Source organism: Mixophyes fleayi, chromosome 2 (genome assembly GCF_038048845.1).
Source record: "Mixophyes fleayi isolate aMixFle1 chromosome 2, aMixFle1.hap1, whole genome shotgun sequence".
NCBI classification, from domain to species: Eukaryota; Metazoa; Chordata; class Amphibia; order Anura; family Limnodynastidae; genus Mixophyes; species Mixophyes fleayi.
Window position 1 is genome coordinate 347,988,146 of NC_134403.1, and position 21,103 is coordinate 348,009,248.

Genomic DNA, 21,103 nt, shown 5'->3' on the forward strand with positions numbered 1-21,103 from the left:
CCAATGTGTTTATCTTATTTCTGCTGTTCAAAGTAATGTGCATGTTATAAGATCGCTGTTTCAATTAAGTGACTCCCCCCCCCCTGCGTGGGGGTTTCCCCCCCCCCCTTTCTTCCCTTTTGTTTGTTCCTTCAATTGTACCTGTCCCCCTTTCTTTTTTCTGTACCCTATTTCATTTTGAAAAACTCAATAAAAATTTATTGAAGTAAAAAAAAAAAATTCAAATTGATTGATTTGATTGAATATAATGATTTCCAGTGTTTGAACATTTGATAGGGGAAGTTGACACTAGCAGAAAGTGGGCCTATTGCAATTTTTACTTCTTTCAGCGTAATAATAACGTAACTCAATGGAATAACAATGCAACTATGTGTTATAAAAAACATCTGGTGAGTGGAAATATGACAAGTTTGAGATATAACTGTCTTTCATCTTCATACACTATGCAATAAAGTTTAAATGGAAAAGATAATTCCACCTAACATGTACATTTTCACCTGCCCCTTGTATCTCCAACTAAAAGCACTCTGGGAGATCCATGTAGGGGAACTCCACAGTTTGGCACACCTCAACCCGCAAGCGCCACAGTGATTATTGTGCTCTTGTCGACAACTGGGAGAAGGGGAAAGTCAGCACATGGTCCTCTCCAATCAGCACTGAAGTTTGAACTGTTCCTGAATTTCAATACAAGGACAGGAAGCTGTTGGCTGTGGTGAGGTCTCTGGAACTGCGGAGGTGCTTGGATGGAAACCACACACTTCTCTTTGCTGCAGGGAGGGGAGATGATAAATAAAAACACATTTTAGGTGGAAATAGTATTTAAATATATTTCTATATATTGATGACTGTTGTTTCTTCTTCTCATAGACCAGCTGTCAATTGATGCAATTAAGTGAAATACATTGTTTAGAAATATCGAAAATAGCAGTAGAATTCTAAAGGATATAATGATTCTCATTCACAACTTTTTATCTTCTTAAGTTTTATTATTGTATTTATTAGTTTGTTTGCTAATATGCTGACTACAACAAGAGCATCATGGTTAGCTAAAAATAAGTTAAGCATATAAAATATATAATATAAATTGTATGTATAGAAATGATTTGTTGCTAACCTTGAAGGAACCGCGCTTGTGTATTTAAGAATCATAGATCATTTCAAAATCTCTTGTGTTCAATCTTTAAAAATGATGTTAGTGTTCTTCTCACTAAAAGCTGTATAGTATTTTCATAGCTTAATATAAATGGAAAATATTCAGAAGCGATTATTCAGAATAAAAACAAATCTGATGACTTGCATATTAATGAGTCTTTCACGGTGAGTACAATCAATGGAAGCACTATTGTGCTTGCACTGCAGAGTGTTCATGAAACGATTCTTTGTTTAGAACAACTCTGTAATTCAATGTAGACTGCGCATTTGTCTACTTTGTTCTAAATGATATCTTCTAGTACTCCTATTACTTGCACATACTGACCTACTCCTGAACCTGCTGCTCAAACCACAAATGGCCTTTTTAAGGCAATTGTGATTTGTGCATCAAGTAACTGACGAGGCAAAATTCTTTGTAGTAGGTAACAGTCTGTTTAATTTCACTACACCTGATGTTTTGGACAAAAGAGAACTATGTAATTACTCATAAAAGGACTCATTGTGGATGTTGATCTTTTTTTTACTATATCAGCCAAATATTCCTTATAAGCCAAATTGCAACATAAGAAGCGTTTCTACATTTCGTTTTTCTTAAGATCTGCTATAATTGAAGGAGTGGACTACATTTATTCTAAAAAGCACAAAAATGGATAAGAAAAGTCAAATAACAATTTGGAGAACATCTGCGAATGATACAATCAAACACATTGAAATATGGAAATAAAACTGCAGATCAGTAAATGGGAAAATGTAAATAGTAATTGCTGTTTATCTGCCAGGAGAGACTGACAGTACGGAAGATTGCTGTGTTCTAGAGCAGTGTTTCTCAAATGCGGTCCTCTAGCTATTTTGTTGGTTGAGCCCTGCGGAATGAATGATGAGTTGCCCTATTTAGCACTTAAACCTTCTCTCCCAAATATCTTGGTTGATCACTATCAAAAACAGTGACTTGTGTCTAATGCAAGGGGTGTTTACAAAGCCTTTAAATCCCATTAACTGCTTGAATATATAGGGCTATTTTGGTGTTAAACACAGAAGGCCGATTAATAAAAGCTCTGCTAAATATTCTTTGCCATACATCATCATTCATCATCAGCTATTTATATAGTGCCACTAATTCCGCAGTGCTGTACAGATAACTCACTCACATCAGTCCCTGCCCCATTGAAGCTTACAGTCTAAATTCCATAACATATACACACACAGACCGAGAGAAATTAAGGTAAATTTAATAGCAGCCAATTAACCTACCAGTATGTTTTTTGGAGTGTACGAGGAAACTGGAGCACCCGGAGGAAACCCATGCAAACACTGGAAAGAACATACAAGCTCCACACTGATAAAGCCATGGTCGGGAATCGAACTCATGACCTCAGTGCTGTGAGGCAGAAGTGCTAACCACTAAACATCAACATTTCTGCCAATATACGTAGACATATGCTGTAGTAGACACATAAAACTTGGTGCCAAGCACCACTAGTCACTGGCCTAGCACACACATGTGAGACTATGTTGCTTTAAAGTGTCAAATGGACAACTAGGGAGAATGTTAGGGTTTAAGTCAAACATGCTGTCAGAAGAGAATCAATAGTGGAAAGAAAGACAGGCAATTTATTGTCTCTCTAAATTGAGAATACTATAGACTGTATGATATGGAATATTTTTCTACACTTGTTTAGAGCTGATCCCTAACAGACAAAACCATGATAAATGCTCATCCACTATATCCTACAGCACAGCTATGATTGTATATCCTTGTCCTAAGGACCATGCCTTCTTTTCTGCTAAAGAGCAGTGTCATCATCATCATCATCATCATCATCATCATCTATTGATTTATATCCTCTCTTTATATCCTCTAATATACTGAGGCCCATTCTTTCATCAGTGTTGTAAAATAGGGAAAGTTATCTGTAAAGACTCATTTGCATTTGTCAGGGGTACTACGCCCCAAAAACACAGTAGACATAAGACCACTGATAACACTGCATGAACCCTTGGTGGTACGATGCACCCCTGAGAATGTGAGAGTTTGGAGATTGGTAGATTGTAGCTTGGAGAGAACGACTCTTATCAATTCTTTGTAAAATAACATAAAATTCACAGCCTGTGGGATTTTTTGTTATTGTGTTGCATTTTAGGATGTGGTATAAAAGGACTTGAGAAGATTAGAGATGCTAAATTTAGACAGGCACACATTGATTCGGTTGGTCAGTTTGGTAATGACGAAAGAAAAAAACTAATCGCAACGCGCGTGGACAAAAAAATAAAACAAACACTCCCTTTTCATGGACACTGAGGTTCATGTTTATATTATATCCTAGAGATAAAGAATAAAATAATAAAAACATATTTTAGAAATAAGAGATTATTTTGTAATAACTCAATGATCAAAGGGAATGGTAGTTTTGGTTACATCAATACTACAAACAGGGCATCTAAGTTGCTATAATATTCTTCAGTAAAGCCTTTCTGGATTTAGACACAGAACACAGGAAATTAAAGATTTGGTTTTAGGCTTAATTTCCTTTATTGTGCTTAGTATTGTATCTAAACAACTAGTATAAACAAAGAGAAATATTACAGAAAATACAACAATACTGACATACGTTGGTTATTTCTATTTTAACCGGGAACAACATTGTTATAGACTATGCCCTAATTATAAATAGATCAAATGTGTCCCATTCTCTCTCCAGAATCTACTGTGAAATGGGGCAACTCTTTTCTTTTACTATAATCAGTGCTTAATTTGTAAGTAAAAAGAAATGGAAAAAACTGAAATGCTGAGAAGATGTCAAAAATGATCTTTAAACATTAAATACTAAGGGGATAAAAGAAGTGCTGGACATACATTCCTGCTCCTTCCAGAACAAATTAAGCTCTGACAATAACGCTGCTGAATCTGTCGCTATTACATGTGGGTGACGACAATGAGAATGAAAGTAGCATGGATTAAAGGGAAAGCAATTATAGGGTCAGATAAATGGTCAGTAACAAGCAGTGGAGCAAAGTGTGAGGATGCATGTAACGTGTACCCTGGCTCAGACTCACCATACACTTTACTGGGCCTCTATGCAATGTGTTAGAGAAAATAAACCATAGGAAAGTCATTTTGCTGCTCATATTAAAAAGTTAAGTAAACATTATAGGCATTATTCAAGTGAATGCCAAGGCAAAGGCAGTATATGGTGGACATGGAGCTAGTGATCAAGAGGCTGCCATGATGGCAGGCAGTAAATGGTGGACATAGGAGTGGTGGGCATGAGATCAGTATATGTTGGGCATATGATTGTGGGGCAGTACTTGCTGTACATAGGTCTGGGATAGGCATTAGGCTATGCTGGGCACAGTCATTATATGGTGGTATAGAGCTGGTAGACATGAGTGTGTTATGCTGGTCGCAGGCTGTTTATGGTGGAAATAGGAGTGGTGGGCATTAGATCAGTATATGTTGGGCATATGATTGTGGGGCAGTACTTGCTGTGCATAGGTCTGGGATAGGCATTAGGCTATGCAGGGCACAGTCATTATATGGTGGTATAGAACTGGTAGACATGAGGGTGTTATGCTGGGAACAGGTTGTATATGGTGGACATGAGAGTAGTGGGTATGAGATTAGTATATGTTGGGCATATGATTGTGGGGCAGTACTTGCTGTACATAGGTCTGGGTTGTGCATGTGTCTATGCTGGGCACAGGCATTATATGGTGGTATAGAACTGGTAGACATGAGGGTGTTATGCTGGGCACAGGCTGTATATGGTGAACATAAGATTGGCAGGCATAAGGTAATGTATAATGAGCATAGGATGGTGTTGTGCAGTATATAGAGGGTATAGAGGACATAGGATTTTGTTGGGCTGAGGCTGTTATCCTTGGGACAAGGCATTGTATGGTGGATATGTGAGCTGTGCTATCCGGCCCTCCTCTATATAGGGCCATAAAAATAAAAACATGTGATCCTATGTCTGAAAAGAGTAGAAAAAGCCTAAATCTGCTCATACACAAATGTGGTTGTTCAGCCGTTGATCAAGGAATGAAGGATTTAGTTTTACCCTTGGAATTTTATGTACAGTAGACATGAACATTGCTTCTTATTTGCTTCTGGCCATTCAGAACTGCTGGTTTACAGCTGGGCCCAATCAGAGATCCTGAGTGCCATAGTTTCAATCTTGTTAGATGTCATTCGTGTAGGACCTCAACCAATAGTTTCTGCTGTGTGAGGCTTATAGAGCACCCACAGTGTACCCACTAGTAGTGAAGTGAAGTGGGCTTGAAAGTAACTAAGAACCTTCTATTATATATTATGCACTAGGAGCCTTCTTATGAAAGATATTATTTCTGTACTGTCATATTAACCATAAGCTACAAATCTTAACAACATCAAAATAATCTAGCTCATTTGAACATTATTAACAATAAATTGCTATCTTGGGCTACAAGCAAAGAATGTTTATGTAGTGGCATTGTGGCTTTTAAAATGATTCTCCTGTCGGGACTAGTTTAGTACTTCAAAGCAGGGGGGTTTTGTGATATGAAATTGAATCAGGTGTCCTTTAAATAATTTTGTGCAAAACCTGCATTTCTGTAGACATTTCAGCATTTCTAAACTGATGCTAAACTGCTAAATCTGCCTCTAACCACCTCAAAATCACCTTTGTTTCAGAAAAATTACATATAGGCATTGGTTTCCCTCATTTCAGTAACTGAAGTCATATATTGTTTATTTCATTCTAGTCTGTCTCCAAAGATTTAGAAACCAAGCAGTTTTATCCCAATAAGGTAGATAGGTTGCCACTTATCAAGCTGTATGTGTATTGTTGTGTAGTAAGAACAAAACAGAACATCAAGCTTAACATTGTTAGACAATTGTCCTCAAGGACACATCTCTGTTGCCGGAACGTTTACCTTCCAGAATGTTGAAGTACAATGAACCATCTCCAACTGCCATCTATACTTCTACAATAAAAAGCCTTTGGATTGTTGTAAAACCAACAAGTTACTCATCACCATAAAGTCTTAACTAACCTGGCTTTGATGTCCATCCATAGTGCAGCTGGTTGCAGAAAGGAGGGTATTGTGTTAGGGACATCCTTTGTTCCTAGCACAATCGTCAAATAGATTCAGTTATAAGAAAATTGTCATCTCGTCTCTCCACTAGTCACTACTGATCGAGTGCTTTTCCAAGATGCCATCAGTTATATGTAATATTAAACAGATCAACTCCAAATGAATATTGTTGCTACTTCTGAGTGTTCTTAATTTACAAAATACTCAACAAAAAATCTACTTTAGGTCACACTCATTAGGATACATTATTACCAAATACCCTCGGTGACAAGCAGTGGAAACATATTTGTTGGAATTCAAGCAAAGTTACATCTAACGTAATCTAGATTTAAATGACTGCCATTTAAAAGTATCACCATTGGCACCTAGACCCACAAAAATTGCATCATATGTTTCTCGAGGTTAATGTTCAGAGACCGCCCAGTTGTTGGTGCTCTATACCACATATGGTGGATGTGACCAAAAGTGGCTACATTCTGGACTATGAATAAACAAGTTCAATTCTCCCATTTATCATCTGTTCTCCAATAAACCAGAATATTTTCTGTTAGGTTTGGGAAAGCCTGATATAAAAACATCAAGAAGTTAGCGATGATCACTTACTGTACACTATAGTAGGGCTATATATAGACTTGCTAAGCTGAACCATTGCATAATATTCCCAACTGGCTTTGTACAAAGAGTAAATATTGGTTGGTTAACAGAGAACCAGGTACCAAATTCAAACAGTAGAAATGACTCATCTTTGGGATTTCTCATTCCATACCTATTTTTTTTTCATTTCCCTTAGTATTTGTCTTGTGTAAACATTAAGGAATGAATGTATGAAAATATTCTTGTTTTAGGACTTGACCTATTAATATTATGGTGCAAGTATGAGCTCTCCATTCAGTGGAGAAGCCAATGTCTCCAATTGCCTTTATGTCCACCCAGAGCCCTCCTGTCACTCAGGGCCACCTTAACTACTTTATGGGCCCCTGGGCAATGCAGTGTACAGCACAGCACGGAAGAGGGGACCAGGGAGGGAGCCGGATCACCGCTGATGTGACCGCAAGGTAAGTATTTAAAAAAATTTAAATTTTTTTAGGATTCGGACGGGCCCCCCTTGCCTGCAGGGCCCCCGGGCACCTGCCCATCATGCCCAATGGAAGAGACGGCCCTGCTGTCACTCTTAACTCTGTGTATATCACTCCATGTTGTATGTTGTTCATAATGTTAACCATTGTAGTCAACTTTTATCTTATTAACAATTATGGAGTGGCCTACAAAATTGCTATCAATAAAAAGATATATTTTTAGTGTTGTAATTGTGTGTGTGTGCCCTCGCTAGTTGGTTTAAATGGAAGTATTGTAGTGATATTAGTGATTTGGATATGTGTTAGAAAGTAACATAGAATAACACGATTTGTATCTATGTAAAAGAAAGAGAGGAAAATGTGCATTTTAAGTATTCCGGTCAATCAGTATTGAATTAATGAGAGTGAAGAGGGCAGAGTTCCTGTACACATGTGCAGCTGCATACACCCCACGTGATTGGATTGAGTCCAGACAACACCTCCATCAGCTGACCAATCACAGGAGGTGTGTGCAGAGTGAGGTCTTAGCAACCTCTTAGTTCCAAGAGAGTGACTGACAGAAATGGACAGAGCTCTACAATTATACACTTAAAATGTTTAAATATAATTGTGGGAAACACCCTTACAAAAGATATACTGTTCACAACCCTCCCTTATAAAAGACAAATCAAACAATATCTTTCTGAGAATTGTCCAATATTCTGTAGATTTTATACACTTATGTGCAGTTATATAGTCGGCACTACCACCAGCGGAGATGATTAATGGATCAAGTGATTGTTGCAATGGGACATGTTGTAAAACATGCATTTACAATGAAGTAGATGTCATTACTGCATACAGAGCATCTCAGCCTGCTCCTAATCGATGAGCAGTGTATATCATTAGTTACTCATTTTAAGGAATAAGCTCTTCTACAGGCATATGGACACAAACATGCTAATTCACTGAAAGTGCATACTACAAATCATATTAAAATAATCACTTGATCTATTGGGAGTCTATTTGCCATTTTTGGACAGCGCCCTCAATCCATGTTTCTGTAAGTCATAAATACATCAGTAGGAAACAAAATTGGGTTAGCTGTTAAGCAAATAGTTTTCATTACCTTCCTTAGGGGCTATAGAGACTTGTAATACCATTCTGGAAGGATGAGTGTGATTGACTTTAGAACAGAACATAAACCACAGTTAAGTTAATCCTTTAGTATGTTAAATCTTAGGAGCACTGTTTTCTATGACCTTTGTTTTTGCTTTACATATTTTACTTGATTTGCATAGTGCTACGTGAAAGGTTGATGCTTTTACATATACTGAATAATAATAATAATAATAATAATAATAATAATAATGATAACAAAAATAATAATAATATGATTATTAATATTATTATATTTTTTTGCAATCTTTGGCCCATTGCTACTTAAGAACATTGCTACAAGGCTACAAGAACATTGTATTCTGAAATAACTTGTTGAATCATACTGAGCTTTCAAGCTTGACATCCTGAATGATTGATATTAAAGAAGATGGATACAATTATTTGCTATGATTTAACAATAATACATACACAACATAGTAATTGCAATAAAATAACATTTACCAAATACCAAAAACTTACCAAATGTTAGCATAAGTGATACTTGGAAAAACGGAATTGAAAATACAAATACAGGTAAAAGTATCTGAATACCAAAATGTACAAGTAAGGTAAATTAGATGCATTGATAGAGAATAGCATTTTTATATTTTGAGAATTTAATCATCCTTCTGCAATATGTTCCTGTGTAATATGGTTGTGCTGCTAGATGCAACATACACTCAAAATTGCCAAGCAAATTACCTTCTTTTGTTACTGCAGAAATGTTTCCATCTGCTGTTTAGCAAAATATAAGAGCTCAATATCTCACCCTATTTGACTTTTCTGCTTGGCAGGGACATTGTGAGTGAATTCTGGGTTTGGTTGTTTAACTCGCATACGTTGGCACTGCTACAAAATAAAGATTGTATTCTTAGAAATAAGCATACTCAATTTCAGAGTGAGTTGTTTGTGGAAAAGCTAAAACATTAAAGAACAACTAAACCATTCCACTAGTGTCCCAACAGAATCCATTATATTTTCAAATGAAATAAAGAACTTAGCTAGTTGACTGTATAACACACACCATTTAAAATGGCTCTGAAAGGGGGGGAATATTCAGTATTGATTGGTCGCAGACCTCTTTAGATTGCATAAAGAGCGATTACCGTGTAGGGCAGGGGTCAAGGAACTTTTTTACCTTTTACCCCCCAAATATATTTAGGTACGCCAACGTTACCTCCTTGATTTGAAAGGAAGAAAATCATATATTATTAATTATTGGAAGTCAAAATGTTATTGAATCTATTCAAAATTTCTTTAAAAGCTTCAACTTCAAAACTTCAGGGTTTGGAGATATGATGTTGTTTCATTTTTGATATGAGAGCATTAATATTGGGGCATTTTGATGTCAGAGCAATTTGGAAACAATCTTCAGCATTCAATCGATTTCTCTGCTTTGTTTTTATGTTCGTTAGAGTGGAAAACCCTTGTTCGCAAATGTAGGTTGTCGCATAATGCAAGAACTTTTTAACTGCCTCCTCATGTGCAATTTTGAATGCCTATATAGCTGTTGACATCCAAATATATGACAGATCTGCTTTGTTTTCAAATGCAATACGTGCTTCATTATTGCATTGAAGCTCAAGAAGTGCCTCTGCCGACCCTTGAGGCTCTTCTGGTACAACAGCAATTTCACATTTAAAGGGGTCTACAATCCAACTGACAGCATGTGAATCGGCAGCATTACCCCCAGAAATTTCATTTTTACCCCATTTGGGGTAATTTACCCCTGTTCCCTGACCACTGGTGTAGGGTCTCTTGGTTGGTCACCATGACAATGATAAAGCTATAGAGCTGATTGGAGAACAGAGAACATTGCAGTTCCTTCTAGTAATCGATTGCTACTGACTCCTGAGCAATCCCAGCTTTTAGCCTGCTTGTTGGGGCTACAGAGTAGATATGAAGCTGTTTGGAGGAAATGTGGGGGGGAACAAAGAGGAACAGTTAGCTGTTTCTTGGCAAAGGTCTGATGCACAGCAAAAGGTTAGTGAATGCATCTTTCATATATGTAATTTTTCACATTTAGGTTTATTTTAAACATTTTTAAGTTAGTCATTTTACATTAAAGTTTAAGGGGCTCATTGATCAAAGGTTGAAAAGCCCTTTTGTCAGAAAAATAGGATTTTTCGCTGGTGATAGGGCTTTTTTCCCCTTGCCCAATTCTTCAAAGGGTTACCAGCGATAAGATTTCTTTGGAAGGGGAAACTCAGTGAATCTCAGAATGGCAATAACGGAACAAAGGCAATAAATAATTTTAATGCATAACTGTTTTAATATTTTTTCTTAATTTTTTTAAATAAATTTTATCTACTTTAAAACTTTATTTTATTTTTTATTTTTATTATCACCAAATTTGCAATCATTCTCGCACATATTGGGTTTTTTGCTAATTGAAAGCCCAGGATTTGTGCTTTCGTGCCCAAAGTGCAAAAACCATAATCTCTGCGGCTTTTGGACAGTATTTCCGGGCAGTTGAGTATCGCACAGCTGCCTCAGTAATATTTTTTTGATAAATTGTGACGATAAGGGATTTATTATTGCCACGATAAGCGACAATTAAAAAATAATCTTACTTATCGCCATGAATGAGCTATGTTTTATACAATAATCTTTTGGCTCTTGTCTGCACTTTTTCGGATTGTTTTTAGACTGTTGTCTCATGGATATTTTGTCAACTTTCTCACAGTCTCTATTCTTATCTAAGCTTGAGATGTTATCTTGGTTTTGTGTAGAAAGGTGTGGGTTCCAAAACAGATGAGGGCAGAGAAAGTTGGCAGCTCATAAAAGTGAAATTATACTCAGCTGAAACTTAAATCAGAAAAACATGGTGACCTAAATAACAAGGGAGATGAACGTCTTTGCCACTCGATACAGGGATATAATAATGTCAAAAGAATTGAATGTGTGTGTGGGCCCCTGTTCTGCTGAACGATCTGGAAAGTAAAGTTAAACATGCTAGGAAAACAAATGCAGACCATGCGGAGGCCTCATTAGATTAACCTTTGAACTCTTTCCTTTCTGGATTGCTCATTTAAGAGGGAACATTGGTTCATGTGTCTGTCCGTGTGTGGTAATGATACCCCGAGGTTCAAACAGATGACAGATGCAGGATAAAAGTACAATCAGCGGTTTAATGATGACTTAATGAATATACAGGAAAGTCTTGGAAGACGTATATACACTAGAAATGTGGTACAAGGTGGGCGGAGCCACCGGCAATGACAGAGGCAATATGAATAATCAATGAGTAAATAGATATGGCTTTGAATGAACAGTCCAGCAATAGTGTGGAAAGAATGAGGCACAAGAGTATGGTATCACAATAGCACAGCACACATCAACGGAGAGTTTAACAGTCCAGGTAGACGTAGATACACAGTAGATGCGGAAGAAACCCGATACCAATGGTGCTGTCAGGCGCCGCTCGGCGGCCGCCTGCCCGTCCGCATAGCTAGGCAACCAGACGCGTCACTTCTGCTCGGCCCGCCAGCTACAGACCTGGAAGCGTTCCCGTTGCCAGGCAACGGGACGCTGCATGAAGGTAGCGCTACGGCGCTAAAGTATGACAAGCACAACAGCGCTGGAACTATGACAGCACTACAGGTGCTGAGGCTATTGGCTAGCAGTACTACTTAAGCCTCTCTGTATCCCACCTCCTGTGTCAGAGTTTCAGGTCCTTTCCTGCTCTCCAGCGTTCCAGTGTTCCTGTGATTATCTGTCTCCTGACCTTTTGCCTGTCTCCAGACTATTGCTGTATTGCCTGTGACCATTGTGACCCGGATTGCCTTGACTACCCTTTTGTATCTCCATTTTGTACCCCGCTGTCAGAACGTTACCAACCCGGCTTGACTCACCACCCCTTCGGATTCTCCTTGTGTACCTGCATTGCCCGTACCATTGCCGAACCGGCCTGTCTGACATTTCTCTCGTGCTTCGCTATCTGACTCGTGGAACGACCGCGACCTGCGTGTTCCCTGCAGCTGAGTCCATACCTCCTTGCGGGGGTCCCTGGTGAACACCAGGGGCACGTTAGACTCTGCACCTTCCTCCGAGTAGTGCCAACGATAGCAGGTACGCTATACTCAGTCGTGACAGGTGCCTTAATACTTTCAATGATACTTGAACAGTTCAGCCAGGAAAGAGGACAACAGCAGCTTCGTTATACGACCTGTAATGCCACTGAGCCGTAGTGACCAATGCGGAACAGATGAAGCTGGATAGAACGGCTCAGAGGGATGACTTGAAGGAGCCAGCTGACAGAGTCAGGTGTGGTTTAAACAGTCCCGTTCCAGGGTCAACGATACAGCGAAGGCAGATGCGGCTGGAGCAGTATAGCCCGAGGTGTGACACACAGTAGAGATGGTTTGCAGCTTGAGCGGTATAGCCCGTGAAGTTGCACACAGCGGAGGTGGTTGTAGCTTGAGCGGTATAGCCTGTGATGTAGCACACAGCGACGGTGGTTGCAGCTTGAGCAGTATAACTCACAGAGTAGCACACAGCGAAGGTAGTTATAGCTTGAGCGGTATAGCCCGTAGAGTAGCAACACAGTAGAAACAGGTGCAGCTGGAGCAGTATAGCCTGAGATATAGCAACACAGCAGAGGTAGATGCGGCTTGAGTGGTACAACCTGTAGCGTAGTAACACAGCGGAGGCGGGTGTAGCTGAAGCAAGTTAGTCCATTGTGTAGCACACAGCTAAGGTGGTTGCAGCTTGAGCGGTATAGCTCACAGAGTAGCACACCTAGAGACACCTGCAGCTGAGTGGTATCACCCATGGAGTAGCCACAGTGGAAACAGGTGCAGCTTGAGTGGTACAGACCGCAGAGTAACGATACAGCAGAGGCACTGATGATCCAGATGAGAGCTCATAGAATAAGTAGAGACCTAACCAGACAGGTAACTTGATCAACAGGACCAGAGCAAAGGGAGGAAGTGCCTTTTCAAGTCTGGAGCCAACACAGGAACCAATAGGAATCCGATTAGAAATGGACAGGTAATCAGTCTGCACTTGCGCAGACCAGTACTAAAGGTTTGAAGTCTGTTAATGAGACACCAGTGAGTGTCTCAGTCTTGGTCTATGGAAGCTGAATGAGCAGCGTGTGACAGAAATATTATAAAATAAAAATAAATAACAAAGCAGAGATCTTCTCATTGGTAGGGGAGAAGATTCTCTACTCAAAATAAATATGTTATGATAGAACAAATCTAAAGGCCCAACAACATATACATATAGAAGGGGCACAAATGTGTGAATATTAATAAGACTGCTCAGTTATAGTGACAACGCATTTGTGAATAATTATAATTTTTGCAAATTAGCTTAATATCCCATCTCCTCCTTCTCCATCTCATCATAATACAATGGAATGATGCAGAGAAGGCAGCGATCTACCAATGACGTCATAATTGTGTTGTCCGTACCCATTCGGGCCTGAATGCTGAGCGATTGCACATACGTCAATTTTCATACCACCTCTGTTTTATCCAAATTGGATTCATTAGTAGTGTTGTCAACACTCACACACTAGCAAGTCAAATGCATTGACTAACCAATTTTTCTGCCAGGTCAATATCAAATGTCGATCCACATTAGTTATAATTTTGGCTCACACAGGTAGCAATGTGTGGCTATTCAAATCAGTGCATGTATAAGCAGTTTTAACCTTACCACACAACATTTTGCTGTCCTTCTATTTGAAGAGAAGAAAGGGGTTGCTTTATTATAGCTTATCCTTTAATTAAACAACTAAGACATCAATTCATATCTAGTTGATGAGACTTGTGGCTGGATTCACCTTATAGAAAAGGTATGTTTTGCTCTAAATCACAATTACCAAAAAATATTTTGTTTTGTGATAGTCGTCCCCAAATTCTGTCTGGAAATGAGGTCAAAAATAGAAGACTATGGTAAAATGTACCTTATTTTTTGGTATTTAAGTAAAACACACACACATGGGGTAAATTTATCAAGCTGCGGGTTTGAAAAAGTGGAGATGTTGCCTACAGCAACCAATCAGATTCTAGTTATCATTTATTTAGTACATTCTACAAAATGGCAGCTAGAATCTGATTGGTTGCTATAGGCAACATCTCCACTTTTTTAACCCTGCAGCTTGATAAATTTACCCCATGATCGTTTACATATACATTATATTGAGGCCCACATACATAGAGCAAACCTCTGCACATATTTGGTATCACTATAAACCTTAGAACTTGCAGAATTTGTGGCTGTATGAACTTAACCAAAGGAAATATAATAAACATGTGTTTTTCCTCATACACAATTCCCATAAATTAAATATATACATTTTTTTAAAAAAATTGGTACAAAAAGAAGCTCTATCTGTCCCCAAAAATCATCATGTAATTCACTTGGTAGCTAAAAACAAAACAAAATGGTTTATAGTAACAAGAGCAACTTAGTGTCAGCACACTAGTGAGAAGGGGTTAATTCCTAGTAGCAATTTGGTATGTATGAAAATATGTTTCAAACAGTATCTTAAAAACTAAATGTTTGCGCAAAAGACAAAATTTAATTCGCTATAACAATTAAAAGTTAATTTTTACCATATTACTACATAACATTCCCAAGCTATGAAGTTACTGTAAACACAGAGTAATTTACTGCTAATTGGATCATTTTGCCAAACATTTCTAAATGACCTAATTTGTTATTAAATAATATTATGTTGAGCATACTACATGTCAATTATGGCATCAGAATCGGTAGTTGAGTGTGTGTTATTACTTAAGTGGGTTTTATTATGTTCAGCAGAATAGGCATTAGCAATGTTGACGAACGAGAGCTATGAAAAGAAGCGGTAAGTATATCTATTCCAAATGAGATCAAACTAAGCAGTGAGCATTTAAGACAATTCCTTACAATAACTTACGGGAACATCTTGCTGAAAATCATCAACATCAGCTATTTATATAGCGCCACTAATTCCGCAGCGCTGTACAGAGATCTCGCTCACATCAGTCCCTGTCCCTTTGGAGCTTACAGTCTAAATTTCCTAACATACACACACACAGACCAAGAGAGACTGAGGTCAATTAATATATCAGTTTTATCTTAGACAGACAGGAAACAAGCCAGAAAACCAACTATGGAGATTGGAACTTCATGCTGACCATCCATGGGGCAATCATTTTGCTGAACACCGAGTGATGAGATCACTTTCCAATTTGGAAGAATGTGGTAAAATTGTGCAAATTATCCCAATTTTAGAGCAATTCAAGTTGTTATACATTTCATAGTTTGACAGTGTGTGCAAATGTGTAAAATTTGCCAGTTGCCAAGAGTAAGCATAGACAGTGGTCATCAGTGCCTCTTTGATGCTAACATTGTCATTGATGACTTCTGCTAGACAATGACCTGCTCAACGGAACATTATAATAGAGGTATAGATGCCATGAAATATGTGAGAGGATAGGAGATAGAAGAACAAATGGCGCCGAATAGTGCAGTAGTTTAGGAATATAATTCAAAAATGAAATAAGAGAATAGCTTGAATTAGCTAGAATAGCAGTAATAATTCAGTGAGTGCTTAGGATGTAATATTTTTTTTATATTATGTACAGTTTTCTTGCAAAAGGCACTTTGCAGGGACAGTTTGGGGGGAAGGGGGTTCAAGATTGAGTATCTTGCCCATGGCACATGGCTGTTTAAAATGCAGTGGTTTTACAATCAGAAAGACACAGCATTCTGAAGGTATTAAACGCTCCCATGATAACATTGAATGAGGGACTCTGTTTCTATGTCACAGTGCAGTACTTAGTTGTGAAAATGATGCATGCAGTAAGGGCTTCCACAGCTGAAGAAGCACTTTTGTGTGACCAGAAAAGAAAGTCGGGGTTAGAGTTTACCATGGGTCGCCTCACAGCTGTAGAACAGTATAAAAATACAACAATGAGAATAATGCGCCTGCAACAATTATAAACATTTAAACATAATAAAAATCACCAATATTACAGTGATAAAAATGATACACATGGACTTACTTTCAATGTTTGTATTTGTACCAATACTATATAACCTATATATCACCCATCCATAGCCCTATATTTCACCCACCTCACATTTTTGTACCCCATAAAACCCTTTCTCACCAGTCTATACACCACATGCATCCATTCTCATGTGCTTGTGCCCCATATCCTTTCCTCCTCACAATAACATCAGGATGTTCTAAATGCAAAGGAAACTAGTACCCAGATCTCCCTGCCTGTAAACCATTGCTCGTCTTACTCATAAAGGCTACATACAGAGTGGCATTAAAGTTCTGCTTAAAGGGATATGAATATAAAAATCATTGTACCAAATGAGATGGGACATATTCGCATTTAACATTTTTTTAGAACACTTTGGGGCATAGTCAAATAGATCGCGCATACTCATAGTCAATAAAGATTGCGGATACACGCTCCCACTGACAACACATTACCAAACATCGCGGATTTCCGAGCGCACCACATAGAGTTGCAAAAGGTAATCTTCGATGTTGCCGTATTGTCACTTTACACGCGCAATCGTCAGACCTAATTGACCCTTTGTGTTCTCTTATGAGTGTGCCTTCCTTATAAGTAGTACTTTTTCTTCTTCTTCTTCTATAAGTAACTCACTACTACTGGAAGTAGCATCTCACACTATTAGTAGATACCATCTACATCAACTGCATGCTTCGGAATGGTACATTAATTGGAAGGGATTTTTCTTGTGCTGGAGATTATATACATTACCTATATTAAAGCAATAATTTTACACATTTTTTGCTGTCACAAATACTCCCTTTGCTGATCTTTAAATCTAATTTTTGCAGATGATCATAGTCTATCATTTGCATATCCCTCAGTGGCGAGGTGTGCCTCTCAGAGACAAGGAACAGCCGTCATCCATTGCACAATGTGTAAACTACAGATTTTTACATGCAAATCCATTTCCATGTAAAACCTATGTGCACATGAGACCTTTCTAACACCTGTACTCAGGTAACTGCATAGCAACCAATAGAACTGACTGCAATTGTCTTCTAGTACAGTGCAGAAAGCAAATTTCTGATTAGTTATTATTACAGCATAGTTACTTAGCAGATTTCATAGCTGTCCCTTTTTGGGGATTTATTCAATAACATAGGTGCGAAAAAAAAGTGCAAAAAAAGATCTTTGCTTTCGTATTCTAAGTTACACTACATTGATTAAAGCAAAGAGCAGAAGCTATAGATTAATACACGTTTTCACTTTTTATTGTTTTAGTAAATACGACAGTGCCTAGTCCTATTCACTTGCATACAGCTCTAAAGTAAAAGATATTTCCAACCCAAAACAGAGAATACAGCCCAAAGTTATCTACCTCATGCTCTTCTCTTCAGCTGGCCCTGTCTTTTTCAGGGTGAGAACATGTTGCCAGCAAGAGCACGCAGAGCAATAGTGGGCAGTTGAATGACAACAAGAGACCCACCAAATTGCCCAATTGCTGAATCCCATAACCGGTACATTTAAAGGAACATACACAAATCTATCTATCTTCTCCTGATCTCTGACCATCTGTATTGTCTCACGTTACTGACTGTCTTTCTGCCATTTCATCTTGGATGTCTTCTCGTCAACTCAAACTTAATCTTTCAAAAACTGAATTAATATTATTTCCCACCCAAAAACAGAAGCTTCCTGCCTGACATTTCTATTTCTGTTGATAACATGACCATAAATCCCACCCTGCAAGCTCGCTGCCTAGGTGTAATCCTTGATTCACAACTATCATTTATTCCCCCCATCAACTCTATATATAAATCATGTTACATTCATTTAAAGAACATTTCTAGAATATGCACATATCTCACACAGGACATTGCAAAAACCTTAATTCATGCACTCATCATCTCCCGCATCGACTATTGCAATTCCCTCCTTACTGGTCTTCCCAAAATCAGACTTGAACCCCTACAATCTATTTTGCACGCAGCGGCTAGATTGATTTTCCTTGCAAACCGTTCTTCTTCTGCTGAGGCACTCTGTCAGTCTCTACATTGGTTGCCTTTTTTTCAATGAATCCAATATAAAATTCTTCTACTAACAGACAAGGCCGTCAACAAAATTGCACCGACATACATCTCCTCACTTGTCTCAAAATATCTCCCAACTCGACACCTCCATTCTGCACAAGATCTGCTCACACAGCCCACTCAATAGTTTTTACCTTTGCATTCTAGCTGGTCCAATGTGAAATAGGATGTAGCACGTGCCCTTGTTTTTCAAACTCCCATTGTCCCATAGAGTGTAAGCTTGTGAGCAGGGCAATCTTACCTCTCTGTCTGTATGTATTACCCCCTATTGTTTTATTAATATTTGTTCTCAATTGTAAAGCGCTACGGAATTTGCTGGCGCTATATAAATAAATGTTGATGATTATGATGATGATGATGAACACAGCTTTTTTGTCACGAAACAGGGTGCTACTGGACTGAGAACTTTTTATTCATCACCCGTTTCTCACAGTTTAATGTACTTTTTAATCCTTGGCCCAGTATAAGTATATACACCAGAGCATCGGTGTATTATGTGTATTATTATTTCATGTTATTAGGTTTGCCCTTGCTATTACATGCAATATTGTATGTATTAGAAATAGAAACAATATTGCCATATTGTGTGAAAATAACAGGACAGCAGAAGTCATTTTGCTTGTGTTAGCTAAGGTAATTACCATTTGTATCAAATGCCCATTGTTATGAGGTGTGGCGTAGACCTGGTTTGTAATCAGAACAATGTCTAAGTAACTTGACATAGCTAGCTAGCAGCCCATGCTAATTAGCTAGGTCAACAGGTAATCTGAGAGGCAAATAGGTTAGAACTTCTAGATCATATGCAATGTGCCTCAACAGTAATGTACTGGCTGAAACAGCATTGGGAAATGTATTAATGTGTATCAATATAAATGTTATTGTATCAAAATGTATCACAGACTCAGATTGTGTAATGCTGCAGATGCAATGTGTCAAATGTCTTGTTGTTTCACGCAAGCGTGAAGTGTCATTCCTTGATGTTATATTGTAACCCTTTGTTTAGTGTATCCAGCCAAATAGCTAATTGAGTCAAGCCATTCTATTGTATAATCAAGGTAGCAGAGACAGTATGTCTAACAGTTAAAGTGTCCAGTGACAGACCCCTGCTGTAAGGGGAAGGATTGAGACATTTGACCCTACTCCCTGTGTATACAGCCAAGAATATAGGGAGAGCAGAATGCCAAGAGAGCTAGTCTAGCTTGGAAGATCCTGGTGTACAAGATATCAGCAGAATGCCAAGAGAGCTATTCTAGCTTGGAAGATGCTGGTGTACAAGATATCAGTGAAAAGGACTCACCAGGCATCGTGATGCCGCTGGAGGAAACCCTACCAGGACAGGGTCTGTGTGAGCCATTAACCCAGGCTGGGCAACACCGTAACTGTCTAGCTGGTAGTGGTAATATTGCGGGAGGATAAGACTCTGAAAGCGACTGAGATTATTACTTTGGAGTACTGACTGCAAGAGGCTGCTGGAGGATACATGCTACCATTTACCCTGTGTCTTGTGAACATCTTGTAGTGTGGTACTGTCGTAATAAAGCCTTATTTTGGATACACTCTGGTCTACCCGAGTGAGTTGAAGTTGCCATCCCAGCTAAGGGTGGTATCCTCACAGGGTTATACTCAGAATTTTCCTCCTGAATCTGAGTATTTGCAAAGATAAAAAGGACAATGATATAGGAAAAGTATAGTGAGTTGAACCTTGAGCTTAAAGTCTTGCAACACCTTATTTTTAAATCTCCTATTTGCATTTTAAATAGTACCTGTTACCTACACGCAATTTCCCACTTAATAGATAATCTTACTAATCGCATGTTACATTTACTGGGCCTGATTCATTAAGGAAACTTAAGCAAAAGTAAGTAAGTAAGGCAAAACCACGTTGCATTGGAGGCAGAGGTAAATTTAAAATTTGATGGCAGATTTATATGTGGGGCAGGACATGTCCTAGATCAACTTTAAATTTCAGTGTACAAATAGGCTATCAAGTATTTGTGTCCTACATGAAAAAAACAGATAGTGTTTTCCTTATGTACAAAATAATAAACTAATTTGCACCCCTTACATTGCAACATGGTTTTGTCCAGAAAATTTGAGTAAGAAAACTTACTCAATTTCTTGCTTAACTTTCCTTAATGAATCAGGCCCAATGTGTTTACCACTGTATAGTTTCTTTTATATTCAACCTCCTACATGCCGGTATAATACTATCCATATTTTAGAATATTAATGGCTCTGAATGATCACAAGGGATCAGTGTCAACATTTGCCTACACTAGCAGCTATTTTATTTAATCTCTATGGTATTTAGGAAAGAGAGAAGGTGTAGCATAGTTTTCGATCTGTACAATTCAATCAGCATTTTACTCATGGTGTACTTTAATTGTTAGAGTTTTGTAAAAACTACACGAGAGTATACTTTAAATTGGATTTTAGGATTACAATAGAGGGGTACCTTAGTTATTGGATATATTACCTCTTTTATGCTTCTACAGTGAAATGTTTTTTTAAAAAAACTCCACTGTTAGCAAGAGCAGAGTTCTGAAATATTAACTAGAAGAAACATTTCATCCTTAGAGCACACAAACTTTCGGAA

The 21,103-nt window shown here is 38.2% G+C and overlaps 1 long non-coding RNA gene across 1 annotated transcript in view; it reads right to left on the reverse strand.

The window, feature by feature from the left end:
* Window positions 1-155: 155 nt before the first annotated feature.
* LOC142140497 (uncharacterized) overlaps window positions 156-21,103 on the reverse strand; it is a 129,500-nt gene continuing 108,552 nt past the window's right edge. Inside the window, exon 3 of the long non-coding RNA XR_012688515.1 lies at window positions 156-767. This is a non-coding gene — a long non-coding RNA (uncharacterized LOC142140497). The remainder of the gene's footprint in view (window positions 768-21,103) is intronic.